This window comes from Chrysemys picta, chromosome 5, assembly GCF_011386835.1.
Source record: "Chrysemys picta bellii isolate R12L10 chromosome 5, ASM1138683v2, whole genome shotgun sequence".
Taxonomy (NCBI): domain Eukaryota; kingdom Metazoa; phylum Chordata; order Testudines; family Emydidae; genus Chrysemys; species Chrysemys picta.
The window spans coordinates 33,564,913-33,578,215 of NC_088795.1; the positions used below are offsets into that span (position 1 = coordinate 33,564,913).

The 13,303-nt window shown below is 41.2% G+C and overlaps 1 long non-coding RNA gene across 1 annotated transcript in view; it reads left to right on the forward strand.

Annotated features, from left to right (window-relative positions):
* The window catches only part of LOC135984104 (uncharacterized), a 30,138-nt gene extending 19,904 nt beyond the window's left edge, over positions 1-10,234 (forward strand). The window contains exons 2-3 of the long non-coding RNA XR_010602013.1: positions 6,999-7,086; positions 9,840-10,234. This is a non-coding gene — a long non-coding RNA (uncharacterized LOC135984104). The remainder of the gene's footprint in view (positions 1-6,998; positions 7,087-9,839) is intronic.
* The last annotated feature ends 3,069 nt before the right edge of the window (positions 10,235-13,303 follow it).

The following is a 13,303-nucleotide window of genomic DNA, read 5'->3' on the forward strand; positions in this document are numbered from 1 at the left end:
GGCAGGACCTGAAACTTAGGGCTGTTCTACACCCCTTTTAGCCATCTTTCCTCTTTAAAAGCAGTGTTTTATTTACAAAAACGTCTCCTTAACCAGACGCAAATAGCAAAGGCTGCTTCTGGGAAGGAATCACTGGAAAATGTCCAGGCTCTCTGTCTTAAGTTTCACTTTTTGTTTACCAAGTGTTGCCCTCAATATACTTCAACCTCAATGGACCAAGACATTTTTAAAGGCCTTGAATAACAAAATAGCACATGACACTCATGCATTGCCTAATAGTGTCTGGGGTTATCTTTTCCAATCTGCTTCAGGTAGTCAAAACAACAGTCAACTCAAAGGCCTTCAGGTTTCAAGCTCCTACTTGTATGAAGATCAATGGTATAGCTTAAAAAGCCTAGAACATAATATGGCTGAGCTGGTTTCAAAGCCTTGTCAGTTTTAGAAAAATTACTTACAGGTGAATTTGTACAAGATATGTGCACAATGTTTGCAATAAGGCTCAAAATTAGGTGAAACCCACTTGGTTTTAATGTGAACATGCAACTTGACTCTCAGTTACAAACCTAGGGTACAAGGAAGAAACCACTGAGGTCCCAGTTGTCAGGGTGCTACTCTGGGACTCAGGAGACCCAGGTTCAATTCCCTGCTCCTTGCCTAGCCAGTCCTAGTCTCCCTTTCAAAAAGAACAGGAGTACTTGTGGCACCTTAGAGACTAACAAATTTATTAGAGCATAAGCTTTCGTGGGCTACAGCCCACTTCTTCAGATGTATATAGAATGGAACATATATTGAGGAGATATATATACACACATACAGAGAGAATAAACAGGTGGGAGTTGTCTTACCAACTCTGAGAGGCCAATTAAGTAAGTGAAAAAAAACTTTTGAAGTGATAATCAGGATAGCCCAGTATAGACAGTTTGATAAGAAGTGTGAGAATACTTACAAGGGGAGATAGATTCAATGTTTGTAATGGCTCAGCCATTCCCAGTCCTTATTCAATCCTAAATTAATTGTATGTAGTTTGCATATCAGTTCCAGCTCAGCAGTCTCTCCCTTTCGGGGCTCAAAGAGTGGTTCTCCCAGCTCCACCTATAATTGAACATCTATCATCTCACTGCAAATGAAGTGAGGAAATTTCAAAGAGTATCTACCAATCTGCTTCACCTGCGTGTTGGTTGCAGTGTCTGAGGGAAGAAAGTATTGTTTCTAGCTCAGTGCAGTGGCAACGGTGAGCTCCCATTTGGAGTCCCACTATTGCTGCACTGATGAAACACTACACACGTCTGATGGGAATGAGGGAGGGAGAGGAGCAGGAGAAGAGGGGAGGGTTTTAAGAGACATGCCTGTCACCTGACTACATAAAAATGGCTTGGCTGCAGACTGAACAGGCTTTCTATCCTTGTGACTGACTCCCAGAAAAAGCACCCATCCTGTCTTTGTAGCCTCTTTACCAAATAGATTATTATAATACAGCCAAACCTGCCACTCCACAGAAAGGCAATGGCAAAATCTTGGTTACTACTTGCAAGGTTACCCCCAACAAACCCCCAGTCCTGAATTTTCCCAAAAGTGTATGCTCTGCAACATCCAGCCCTCTCCTGGACAGTTTAGAGAAACAATAGGGTTCGTTTTCTCCTTTAAGGAGACAAAACATACCAGTTTGCCACATTAAGTGGAGCTGACATTCCCTTTAATACGAACTCAGCACTGTAGATTTAGATTAATAGTAAAAGAAGTTTATTAACAAAAGAAGTGAGTTCAAGTATAAGAGATGAAGGTAGAAATGGTTACAAGCAAATAAAAGTGCAAACACGTCTAAAACTGAACTTAGCAAGTGTTGGTTCAGGGCTTTCTTCAAGGTAGCCTTTCTCATCCAGAGCCTTTCAGCAAGGTGGTGGCTGACTGTCTCCTCAATCAGGATGTCTTCCAGAGACCCAATGGTGCTGGTGCCTTTGTCTTCTTAGGGGAAAGAGAGAAGTTGGCATTCTCTGCTCCTTTCTTTTATAGTCCATTGAATCTCTGAGGCAGATTCTTCTGAAGGCTAACCCTCAATGTAGAGCTTATTCAAGTAGGGAGGAAGGTGACATGGAGTCTCAAGGTAAAGGAGGCTCCAGGCTCTCTTCTCCCCATGTGTATTTGCTGAAATACAAATTGTTCTGTTCCCTGCCATCTCCTCCCCCTGCTCCCTTGATGGCCCTGTTCTCTACCTATATGTAATTTGAGTTAAACACACATTCCTTTGCTTAGGATAGGCCTGTTTAACAACTTTTGCTTGGGCAGGGCTGTCTGGTTTTGAACAAATACCACCATAGAGTGGGAATTCATAACTTTACATAAACTGTTGTTACATACACTTCACCATGATATTATTGACCAGCGAGTTATTAGTTTTCAAATGATACCTCACAAGGCATATTTTGTACAAAGATTATTCCAATATTGTGTAGGGTGTGAATTCAGGGGTGCATTGGGTTACAGAGATAAATGCCTTCTGTTATTTCCTGGCATTGCTTTCTCTCCCCCTATTCTGTCTTAGGTACCGAAATCTATAGATATGCTCTAGGAATTATTTTGCCCTGACCATTCGATCATTCTCCTTCCCTTACCCAGCAACTTCCCTCCCATATGAAAATCTTTGGACACATGTGACCAAACTTTCAGGATGCACAGCCATTTGCAAGCACAACCCCTCAGATCTGCATGTGCTGATACTCTCGCCAATAACAGAGGTGAAATTAAGGAGACCTGCCAAAACATTAGTTTGCTTTCTTTTGGATCTCCTTCTAACACAGTTTTTGGAATGACTGTCCCAGTCAGATAAACCATTTTAAGTTTTGGGGATCAGCTTAAAATTGTCAAAATTCTGCAGGTTGGAAAATTTTAGAGAAGTTCAACATTCCAATGGAAAATTTCCCATTATATTTTCTGCAGGATTTTTTCCTCCCATTTTTTGATCACATGTAATATTAAGCAGCCAAGACAAAAGAGGCAGATTTAGGAGTATTAAGGCTCCATTAATGTCCTCAAGCAATAAAACACCTTTAAACAGCTGTGTTTACCAAGTCTCTCCTCCCTATGCAAATATAAAAGGCTATGCCTGCCCCAATCCAATCATTACAAGACACAATAACTGGAAAGGTCTGTTTTAAAGATGTAGTTCTCCCTGAGCTCTACCTATGCCCACACTGGGATGCTGAAAGATAATGTTCAGTTCCTAGTAGTTTTTCCACTGGCTAGTGATGTACTTCTATGGAAACCAAGCAGTAAAGTTTGAAGAGTTTGTGGTAGTGCATAGCATGAGGATATCCATGGTTTCAAAGAGTTAAATCAATAATTTATCTGGACCTGTACATGTGTGCACATATAAAGAGGTTATTCCTTCACATACATGCTGCTGCTCTGGTCTTACTAGCAGGCACTAATGCTAGGGGGGAGCCATAAATTGTCCCCCAATTGATACTATTCTTATACTACTATCGTGACAGTTTTGGTGATGGATACATTAATTGGGGTTTAAAAAGCAAGCCCTGCTCACTGCTCTCCTCCCCCCAGACTCCTTGCTCAAAGCATCAACATTTTGGGTCTGTTTATGAACTTCCAAACTGAAGGTTTGATGTTACTTTGTCTGCAAATAGCAGGGGGCAGGCCTCCTGTGTAATTCTGTCTCCATCTCCTGCTTTCTTGTAGTGAGGAGAGTAATGGCTTTTGTTGTTGTTGTTGTTGCTTGTTCTCTCACCTGAAGTGTGACACTCTGGGAGTGGGGAAGAGGGAGGGCTGTGGTAGGTTCTGTATGCTCCATTCTGGCAGCTTTCCAACCCACCTGTAAGTGATATGCTTGTCTGCAGCCTCCCCAATCATGGTTCTGTCCTTGGGGAACACAGGAATTGCATACCAGATTAGACCAATCATCCACTAATTCCAGTATCCTATTTCTGATGGTGGTCAGAGCTGAAGAAGGGGGTGGTGGTGGAAAAATTGTTCTGAGCTCAGAGGGCCTCCCAAAACATCTGCAACATCTGTGTACATAAATTGGAATAAGAAGGGAAGGTGTTTCAGTCAGCATGATGTACCATGGCCCCAAATTTCTCTCAATGGGTCTGACAGTTGCCAGTACTTGATGATTCAGAGAAAGGCACAAGAACCCAAACAGTGGGTGATTATTGGCTAAACCACCCACGGACAGTTTCTACCTGACCATACTAGTTAGAGGTTGTCTTATGCCCTGAAGCATGAGGGTTTATATCCTTTCCAAAATTCTGTTTTGCAAATTATTTTTATTTCTTGCTGTTGTAATTCTTGTTAACCATATAAATGTCTGATCCTTTTTTTGAATCCTATTAAACTTTTGAGCTCTTGATGAGTAAAGTGGAGGAACAGAATGCTCTTCTTCTGAAGTCCCTATTACCTTTGTGCAGATCTGAAGAGAAATCATTTTCACCTTATCCAATGGCTGGCATTTCTCAGCCACCCACAATCTTATTTTAGGAATTTTATTTTTACACAGTAACTCAGAGCACTTGCAAAAGGGGCAAGCTAATAGACAATGTTCTGGCTAAGCAGGACTTCCAAACATTTGATCTGCATTGTCACATAACCCTGATCAGGGAGCTATAACAATGCCAAGGCAATCCTGTGGCCCAACACCCGTGTTATAATTCGAATAAACTCTGTGAGATCAGTTATACTTTGCCTGAAAAGCATTTATTTATAAAAGAGAAAAAATGTGAAAATGCAAGTGAGGTTAGCAAACAATCCTACTTGCAAGTTTTCTTGTTTGTTGGGTTTTGGAGGTGACAGGGTGGGTGGCTGATCCTTCAGAAAAGAGGTCCTATCTGTTTCCTTTAAATGTTTTAAATCAGCCATATATAAGTCAAATTCTCCTGTGCTTTGTTTGTAGATCGACTCCCTTCTAGGCCACATAATAGTACTTAGCACTTCTAGAACACACATCTTCAAAAGCATTGTACAAATATTAATTGTCAATTGCCTTGCCAGAATCACTTGACCCTTGTGCTTTTAGGTCTAAAGCTAATGCTCTTGTTGAATGGGATTCAGGCTGTACAATTTAAAAAAAAAAAAAAAAAGGCAGGAGTACCACCCAATGAGCTCTATCCAACTACAGGTTGTCTGGAGTTTAATGTGTGTGTGATTAGTGGAACAATTGGAAACTGTACACAATTAACCTACCAACTACTAGGAGCAGGTAAAGAGGGAACAGAATGATTTTTCCATTTGCAAGGTGAAGTGATACTAATAACTCCTTTGTTGAGTCACTGCCACAGAGTTCAGATGTGTTGTTAGAGGCTCTGTTTGAAGAACCAAACCAGAAACGAAATCACTTAAAACATCAGCGATCTTGGGGAGGAGAAAACAATTTTAGTCCTGTTTGAGAGTGGAAATGCCTGCTTGGTTTTTGTTTGATTTTTTTCCCCAATGCCATTTGAGCACTTCAGAAAGGGGTTAGCTTGACTAACCTCATGACCAAAGTCCTTTATTCCTGAGAACAGCACAGGAAGTGGCAGTGTTAGCTTCTATATCCTGCCTTGTGAATGAGCCTCACCTGAAGAAATCCTCTTGGAGGGGGGACAGTTTATTCTCCAGCCCTTTCCCCCTCTTGCCTCCCTCATGAGACTGTACCAACAATTAGTGCTAAGTGTGGTGTTTAGAGCGGGTCAAAACATTCGTATTTTAAAAATTTTCTGCAATCTTTTCATGTTCGTTTTGGTTTTTCATCAAAACTTCCCCCCTTTTCTCTCCCCCCCCACTCCATTCTTCCCACTCCAGTAGCAAAATGGAAAAAAGGAAGAGGGGGGGAGAAGGGTGGTAGAGGGGAAGAAAGTGCTGAAAGGAGGAAAAGGCCAAAGCAGTAATGTTTTTGGCTTCCAGTTTTCAAAAACTGAAACACTTTGTTTTTGGTTCTTTGCTGAAAAACTGAGAAACTTCAAATAAACAAATTTTTGGTGAAAAGTTTCATGTAGAAAAAAGGGCTATTTTTTTTTTTTTTTTAAAAAGCACCCAAAACTTTTTTGCCCAGTGACAGCTTTTCTGATGGGTGCACCTTGTCATTTGGAAGGGATGAAAGCCGCCAAAATCACTTCCCATAGACCGAGCAACCATCAGTAGCAGCTTTCATTCCCAGCACAGTCAGAATTTAACCGGTCCCTAAGAGATGAAAAGAGCTTTATTTCATTACTCATCCCTAAAAGCTATTTAGTCCCCCATAATCCCTCTTTTTTTACAAACCACGTGTTCAAAGGCTCCATTTTATGTTTTTGTGATACTGTATGTTAAGAACGCTACATAACAAGAACATGTATTTTACGTTTAATGTAAATTTTGCATGTCATAGCATTTAGTACCTCACCAGTACTATTATTTTTCTATTTTATGGTAGTGCTTAGGAACCCCAATAATGGACCAGGACACCATTGTGCTAAGCACTGTACAGACACAGAACAAAACAGATGGTCCCTGCCCCCCCCCCCCCCCCACACACAAAAATTTAAAAAAGATCTTACAGTCTAGTTATAAGACAAGAAACAACAGCTGGATACAGACAGAGGCAGGAGCACAAGAAAACAACTAGACGATGCCGGTCAATGTGATAAGCAGCAGTCTCAACACAGCAGCTGCCTGACCATCGCTGATTGCTGCTTAATACTTTTGCCACCCTGGTCTCATTGGATTTCATGGCTAATGTAGCAACTTTTTTCAAAAATGTCTGCAATCAGTAATCTGCATAATTTAAAGAATTCCCCAAATCTCCCCCTGTGCTATAAAATAATTACTGCAGTTTTCTTTCAGAATTTTAAACTTGAATGCTTAAACCCTAATATTCCTTGTAAGGTAAAACTAATGCTGAATGTTTAGACTGTAGAAAAGAGTAACGCATCTCTTGTATGGAGGCTGCACTGACAAACGCACACAAGAAGACTCTGTGAGACATTTGCCTGTGTGGTCAGGGGCTAGTTTACTGATTAATGACTTTTTTGTAGCCTCCCCAGAATTGTGAGCTGGGCTCTCCCCCTTCCTGAGGGCATATACCAAGAATCCTCTGATCTCAAGACAACTCTCAGGAAATGGGTGAGTCAAGGGGTATGGGCCTCAAATGAATTTTTGTTTTACAAGAGATTCTGAAATTAATACCCACAAAACTCCAGTTGGAATGAATGGAGCCATTCATGTCAATGGGATGTGGGTGGGTGGAAGCTGCCATCAGAGAGAACCTGCTAGACTTTAAAAAGCCCAACAATCTGTTTATATACTGTATGTCTCACAACACTGACCAGTTTCACTCATGATAATCCTGTCCCAGCAATGCATCCTTGTTTGCCATGTCTCTGCCCCTTGCTCAGGTTTCCCCCTGCTCCTAGACACAATATCAGCGTGGATCACGTTTTTTTCATCACACCCTTATCTTCAGTGAGTTTGATGACTTCTCCTTCTGCACTGACATCTTGCCTGACCCTTTAGCCTCCTACCTCTGCTCCCTCACCTCTTCATTTGACCTTCAGCCCTGGATCAACAATCTCACTCACCAAAATGGCCTTTCACTCTTGTCTTCCCTAAACACTGCTCCTATTCTGATCATTCCAGCACCAAATTCCCTCTCTATCACTTCATTTGCTTGAACAAAGCAAATTTACCCTCTGACTCTCCACCCTGCCCTTTTAAGGCTTCCAATCCATTAGTACATCACTTATCCGCCACTCTCAGCACTTTCTCTGCTCTCACTCTGCTCCCTCAAGGGACCCACTTATTGATTCTCTCCACTTCACGCTTTCCTTCACCTTTGGTTCTTTTGTCACTCTATCCAATCACATAACCCACCCCCTCTCTCCCAACCCTGGTTCACCTCCACCATCGGATTCCTCCAACAATGCTACTTTTGATCCCATTTATCTGTTTATCCTATGTACCTGTGTGCTTGCGTCTGTACCACTTCTTACCAAGAAACACCCTCCCTGAATTAGTCTATAAGTCCACTACTCTGTCCTCCTTCAAATCCTTCTTTGAGACTTATTTCTACCATGATATCTAAAGGTAACACCTGGGTAGAGGGCCAGTTTAGAAAAGTTGATACCAATTTAAAACAAACATATTACTTTGATTGTATATTTTATTCCTCTCTTTTGCCTGTTGTTTGTTTTAATTAAATTGTGAGCTCTTTGGTGGCTTCCTATAGGTTTGGGCAGTACCTACCACAAAACAAATAATAATAGTTGGCCCTTATGAACCAGGGGCATCAACAATGTTTTCCCTGAGCCTTTTCCTCAGCTGTGGACAAACATGGTCTTGCTCCCAGGACAGACAAAGCACAGTTCCTAGAATGTGAATTAATCACTGTTTGGTCACCCCAGTTTGGTACTACTTTTGTTGCTGAGGTCAGCTATATTCCACTATGGTGCTAAATCTTACTGTTGCATAATGGTAATTGTAATAAACAATTGCTTTGTGCTCTATATTTTGATTAAATATTCTGTTTATCAGACTGAGCACATCTATCTTAAGAGTGGGATTTGTCCACATCTGTGAGTATATGTATATAACTAACGGAGGCTGATTTCTGAATGGCAGATGTTACTATTGAATTGCTATCTTTATCTCTATTATTTTTAAATATCAAGAAATTATGAAACATGGCAACAATATATAGCAAAAGACCCCAAGAAACAACAACAAAATCAACCTTTGCCCCCTTCCCCCCCCAAAATAAAAAGAAGTAACAACAAAACACAAGAAATACCCACAACCCCTTAAGAAGGACCCTGTAACTAGAGATCAGAGAAGAGCAGAAAACTCCATGAAATCCACTAGGAGTTATGACTTGCCAATCTAATTCAAGTGGGAGGCAATCAGATGCTACAGTGATGGGTGCTAGCACAAAACCCTAAGAGAGAGAGAAAAATAGTGGAACAGCCCATGAAAAGAAAACATTGACCCTATACTTCAGAGGATAAATGTGCTTAGGCTTTAATTGTTCATTAAATAATTTAATAGCCAATGCTTCTGCATCTTAACACAGTAATTAAATCAAGGATGACCATATAGACAATAATCATTTGAACAGCTGCAGCTACCAAACAAAAGAGGCTACAGAAGAGACTAAGCCATGAACTCTTTGTTCAGTCTCCCACCCACCGGAATCTTGGGGGTTTAAGTAAAACGAGACAAAAATTCCCAAACCAACCTTGGTTTTGGTGTTGCAAAACAAATCCCCAATTGATGATGATCTGCAAACACGGAATGTTGTTGTTCATCACTACTTATGAAAAGCTTGAAATGCTGGTAGAAAGACACTGGTGGGATGGAATACAGGGAGAGAGAATCCATCATGAGCCCAGTTAAAACTGACAAATGTATGTTTAATTTCCTGTTTTGCAGTCAATGTAACTTATTTTCCATATGCCACTGTGGTGGCAGGCATGGTAGTTTCATTTCTTATAGGCACAGCTGGCTAGGGTGACAGATAGCAACTGTGAAAAATTGGGACAGAGGGTGGGGGGTATATATAAGAAAAAGCCCCAAATATCAGGACTGTCCCTATAAAATCAGGACATCTGGTCACCCTATGGCTGGCAGAAGTCTTGGTATCCATTAATGAACTATACCAAAGCCTGTTATCAACCAGCCTAACAGTCGCCTTTCCCGGGATCTGATTTTTCTTTGCTAAGAGTGTCACACTCCAGAGTATAGGGTATCATATCACAGAGCACAACTGGTTTCATGGCATCTTTTAGGGAATACAGGTGCTCAGAGGGAACTACAGAATTACAGCATTTGGAAGGGAAAGAAATTTATCTGGGGAAACATTTTATGTTTTTTTCCATACACAGTGAGCAATCAGAATGATTAAGAGAACAGGACAAGAAAGAACAAAAGTCTCCAGGAAAAAGAACAGTGTGTGTGTCTCTTCACACTCAGGCTGTATGGAGCTTTGAGAACAAAATGGCAGCAGAATTCTGTACACTCGAAGAATGCCTAGAAATGTAAAGGTGCACTACACCAAGCACCAAATGCATCACAGCTTTGTAGGAACATACACAACAACTATGAAAACGCTCCTGAATTTGTATACAAAAGAGCAGTTCGATTTGCTGAATTCAAAGCTGAGGAACTGGACTTTTCATGCAAGTTGCATTATTTCACTTCATTGTGGTAAATCCTGTGGATGGATGAATTGGTTGAAATAAAATTTTTTAAAAAAAGTTGTCCAAAATCTAAACCAAACCTGAACCTCTTCTGACATTAAACTGTTGCTTTATCAATTATTATTATTATTTCCACATAATTTTGGACTTCCTGTCTCTGAGAGAACCAGAAGTGGAAGCTCTCATTATGGTTACAGTATGGAGTACTAGTTGTTGGGATCTCTGCCGCTGTCTTTGCTGGCTGTGAGGTTAGGCATTAATTTTTAAGCAGTGAGCTATTTCTGTTTGTGTTGGGCATTGGTTTTGCTCTGTTGAATTTATCAGGCCATCAACTTTTCTGCCTTACTGAGTTTGGGAACTACCAGAGTTCTGCTGATTATTGAGTTAAGATCAGCTGTACACTATCTAATTTGTTCTGGTCTGAGGCTTGATTTTTAAGTCTGGTTGATAATACCACCTTAATTTTCTTTGGCCTCAGTTGAGCTCATATGGGGTTTATATACCTTTTGGAGTTAGTTTGGGAATTTGAATCTTGAACGTGTTGAATGTTGTTGAGCCTGTTTCCCATGGAAAGTCACAGGATGGCTTATAAGCTTCAACCTAAAGCCAGTAGGAGACAGGTTTATTGGAGAAATCTTTAACTCTTGACCCTACCCCCAGATCAATAGGGAACAGGAACCTAAGGGAGAAATTCTTATTCCTAGATGTTGTCTATGTAGACAGAATGTATCGGTGGAGTTTCCTAAGCTGCACAGGCAATGTTGTCTACTTTCAAAGCTGGTCATGACTAATTAAATTAGATTGTATTGAATAGTATTTTTGATGCAATAGTGAACTTGGAAAGAAAGTTTACTCTTCTATTGAGTCCTTGTTTTGTTACTAATGATGCAAAAACTGAACAGGTAGAAAATAATACTGATGTGCAAAGATTGTGAAATAATCTGGAGGAATCCAAAATTCTGACAAGATTCTTGATTAAAGACCACGCTAGACTTTGGAAAAATGGAGACTTGAAAAATCTTTCAAAACTTATAGCCTGAAAAGAGGTGGAAGGGGTGGAAGAAGCTGATGATGTTTGACTTGACCCTGAATGAAAAATATGACTCCCCTCTAAATCTGCTTAAAGCTTTCTGAATTCTCCTGAAATACTGTGATTGCACTTAAAAGTTTTCTTTAGTTTTGAAACATCTTACTGGTTACTTCCCATTGTAATTACAGGGCAGTGGTTCTTAGCTTCTCAGACTGTGATCCTATGTTACAACAGAAGAAAGTTTTGGGACCTTCCATTCCTTTTAGCCAGAAAGAAAGAAAGATCCCCACCTGCCAGGAAAGGGTTAAAGGGCACCTCTGGGCACAATCGACCCAAACCCCATGCACCTGTGAGGTTTGTCAAGCCTGGAGATGGGCTTGTCCTTAAAGGGAGGATCACTGCTCAATGGAGGACAGTGCTCTGAAGAAGGACTGCGACTCAGAGTTCCCTGGAACAAAGAGTTGCTGAGTGGTGAAATAGCTTGAGAGCCTTGGCTGCCCAGGTCCTCCTGACAGAAAGGTGAAGGGCTGGTACTTTTCCTTTTTCCTTTCTTTTGGCTTCCTGAAAGCCTAGGCTCTGCTTTTTGTGTGCTGCTGAAGCATATGTTAACTTTTTGTTTGGACTGTTTAACTTTCCCTCAAAAGGGGGTGGAGATCCTGAATAGTATAGCCAGAGGGGCTGTACTGTGGATTCTGTGACGGGAGCAGTGCCTACTCCTTTCCCCAAGGTGGCAATGGAGAGGTATAGCCTGCTACAGGGGTCCTGACTAGAGCTGGATGAAACCCTTTTTTGAGAAAATAAATCCAAATTTGAGTTGACCAAAACCATTCAAGAACTTGGGTCTAGTTTGGCAAATTATTTTGGTTGGGGGTGGAAAAAAAGAGAAATGTTTTGGAAATGTTGGAACAGCTTACTCTGGCACTTCCAGAATGAGACATTTTGTTTTGGAAAAAGGTTTCATGTTAGAATTTCCCTCCATTTTATTTAAAAATATGTTTTAAAACATCTTAAAAACCTCAAAATCAAAATGAAACTTTTTTTTTTTTGGACATTTTGATATGCTGAAAATTTTGAAACATTTTCAGGTTGACCCAAGGTGAATTCCCCCCCACCCCATCCCCAGTGTTTTTGGACCCGCACCTGAGCCAAATATTCAGTTACTTCCATGGTGGTAGTCCTGACTGCTAGGCTGAAAACTCAGGTGACAGGGAATTTCTCACAAACAGCTAAAATCTTTCAGAACAGGAGAAACTCAGAACTGGTTTCTAAATGAAGCAGATTACATGTCCCCTACTTGGTGAATCTAGGCCTCATTTGGGGCCTGCCAGGACAGGAGTCATTTCTACAATGTCACTTTCATCATTCTGGCACCTGTGGTCAGAGTACCTGCTGTGGTCACTGCGGCCGAACAAGTCCTGAGGTTTTGGGAGCAGTTCTGAGGGCTTGGGAAACCCCTAAAAGCCTAATCCCTAAATCCAAAGTTTTGGGACAGGAAAATATCTCATTGCCATCTTCTATTCTCTTCTATAAACCTCCCTGTTCCATCTGTCCAAATAGTGGTTATGCCTAGCATTCCTTGGGCCTGATCTTGCAGTCCTATACTCACAGGGAGTACTGCCTGAGTAAGGACTGTAGGATTGGGTCTCTTGTCTGTTATCTGCATTATATCTACTTGGACCTTAGTGAACTCTTTAGGATACAGTTTCAGTCTCCGCTATATGTTTTGGGATGGTTTAAAAATCTGTCCGATGCAGATCACTGCAGAAGTGACACCGCTACCAGCAAGCATGTGGTCTCCTCCTCCCATCCCTGATGAGCTTTCCTTGTCTTTTTGCTCAGCTGAGTAAAGGGCCCTGAAGACATCCCCCACTTGTTTTTTTTTTTTTTTTTTTTGGTTGTTTGTTCCCTCCTTCCTCCCTGTAGAGAGTCTCTGTGCCAATACTTCCTCCAGCCAGGAGGGCTGGCTAGGGCTTCCTGCAGAATCTGTCCAGGACAATCTGTAATGGCTGCTCTGAGAGTGTTCTGAGGCTACCCCCAAAGCAGAACACATTGCCTCCAACTCCCTCAGGTCTGCCAAGCAGGATGACAAATCTGAAATTAAAGTGCTGCAGAAAGAGGC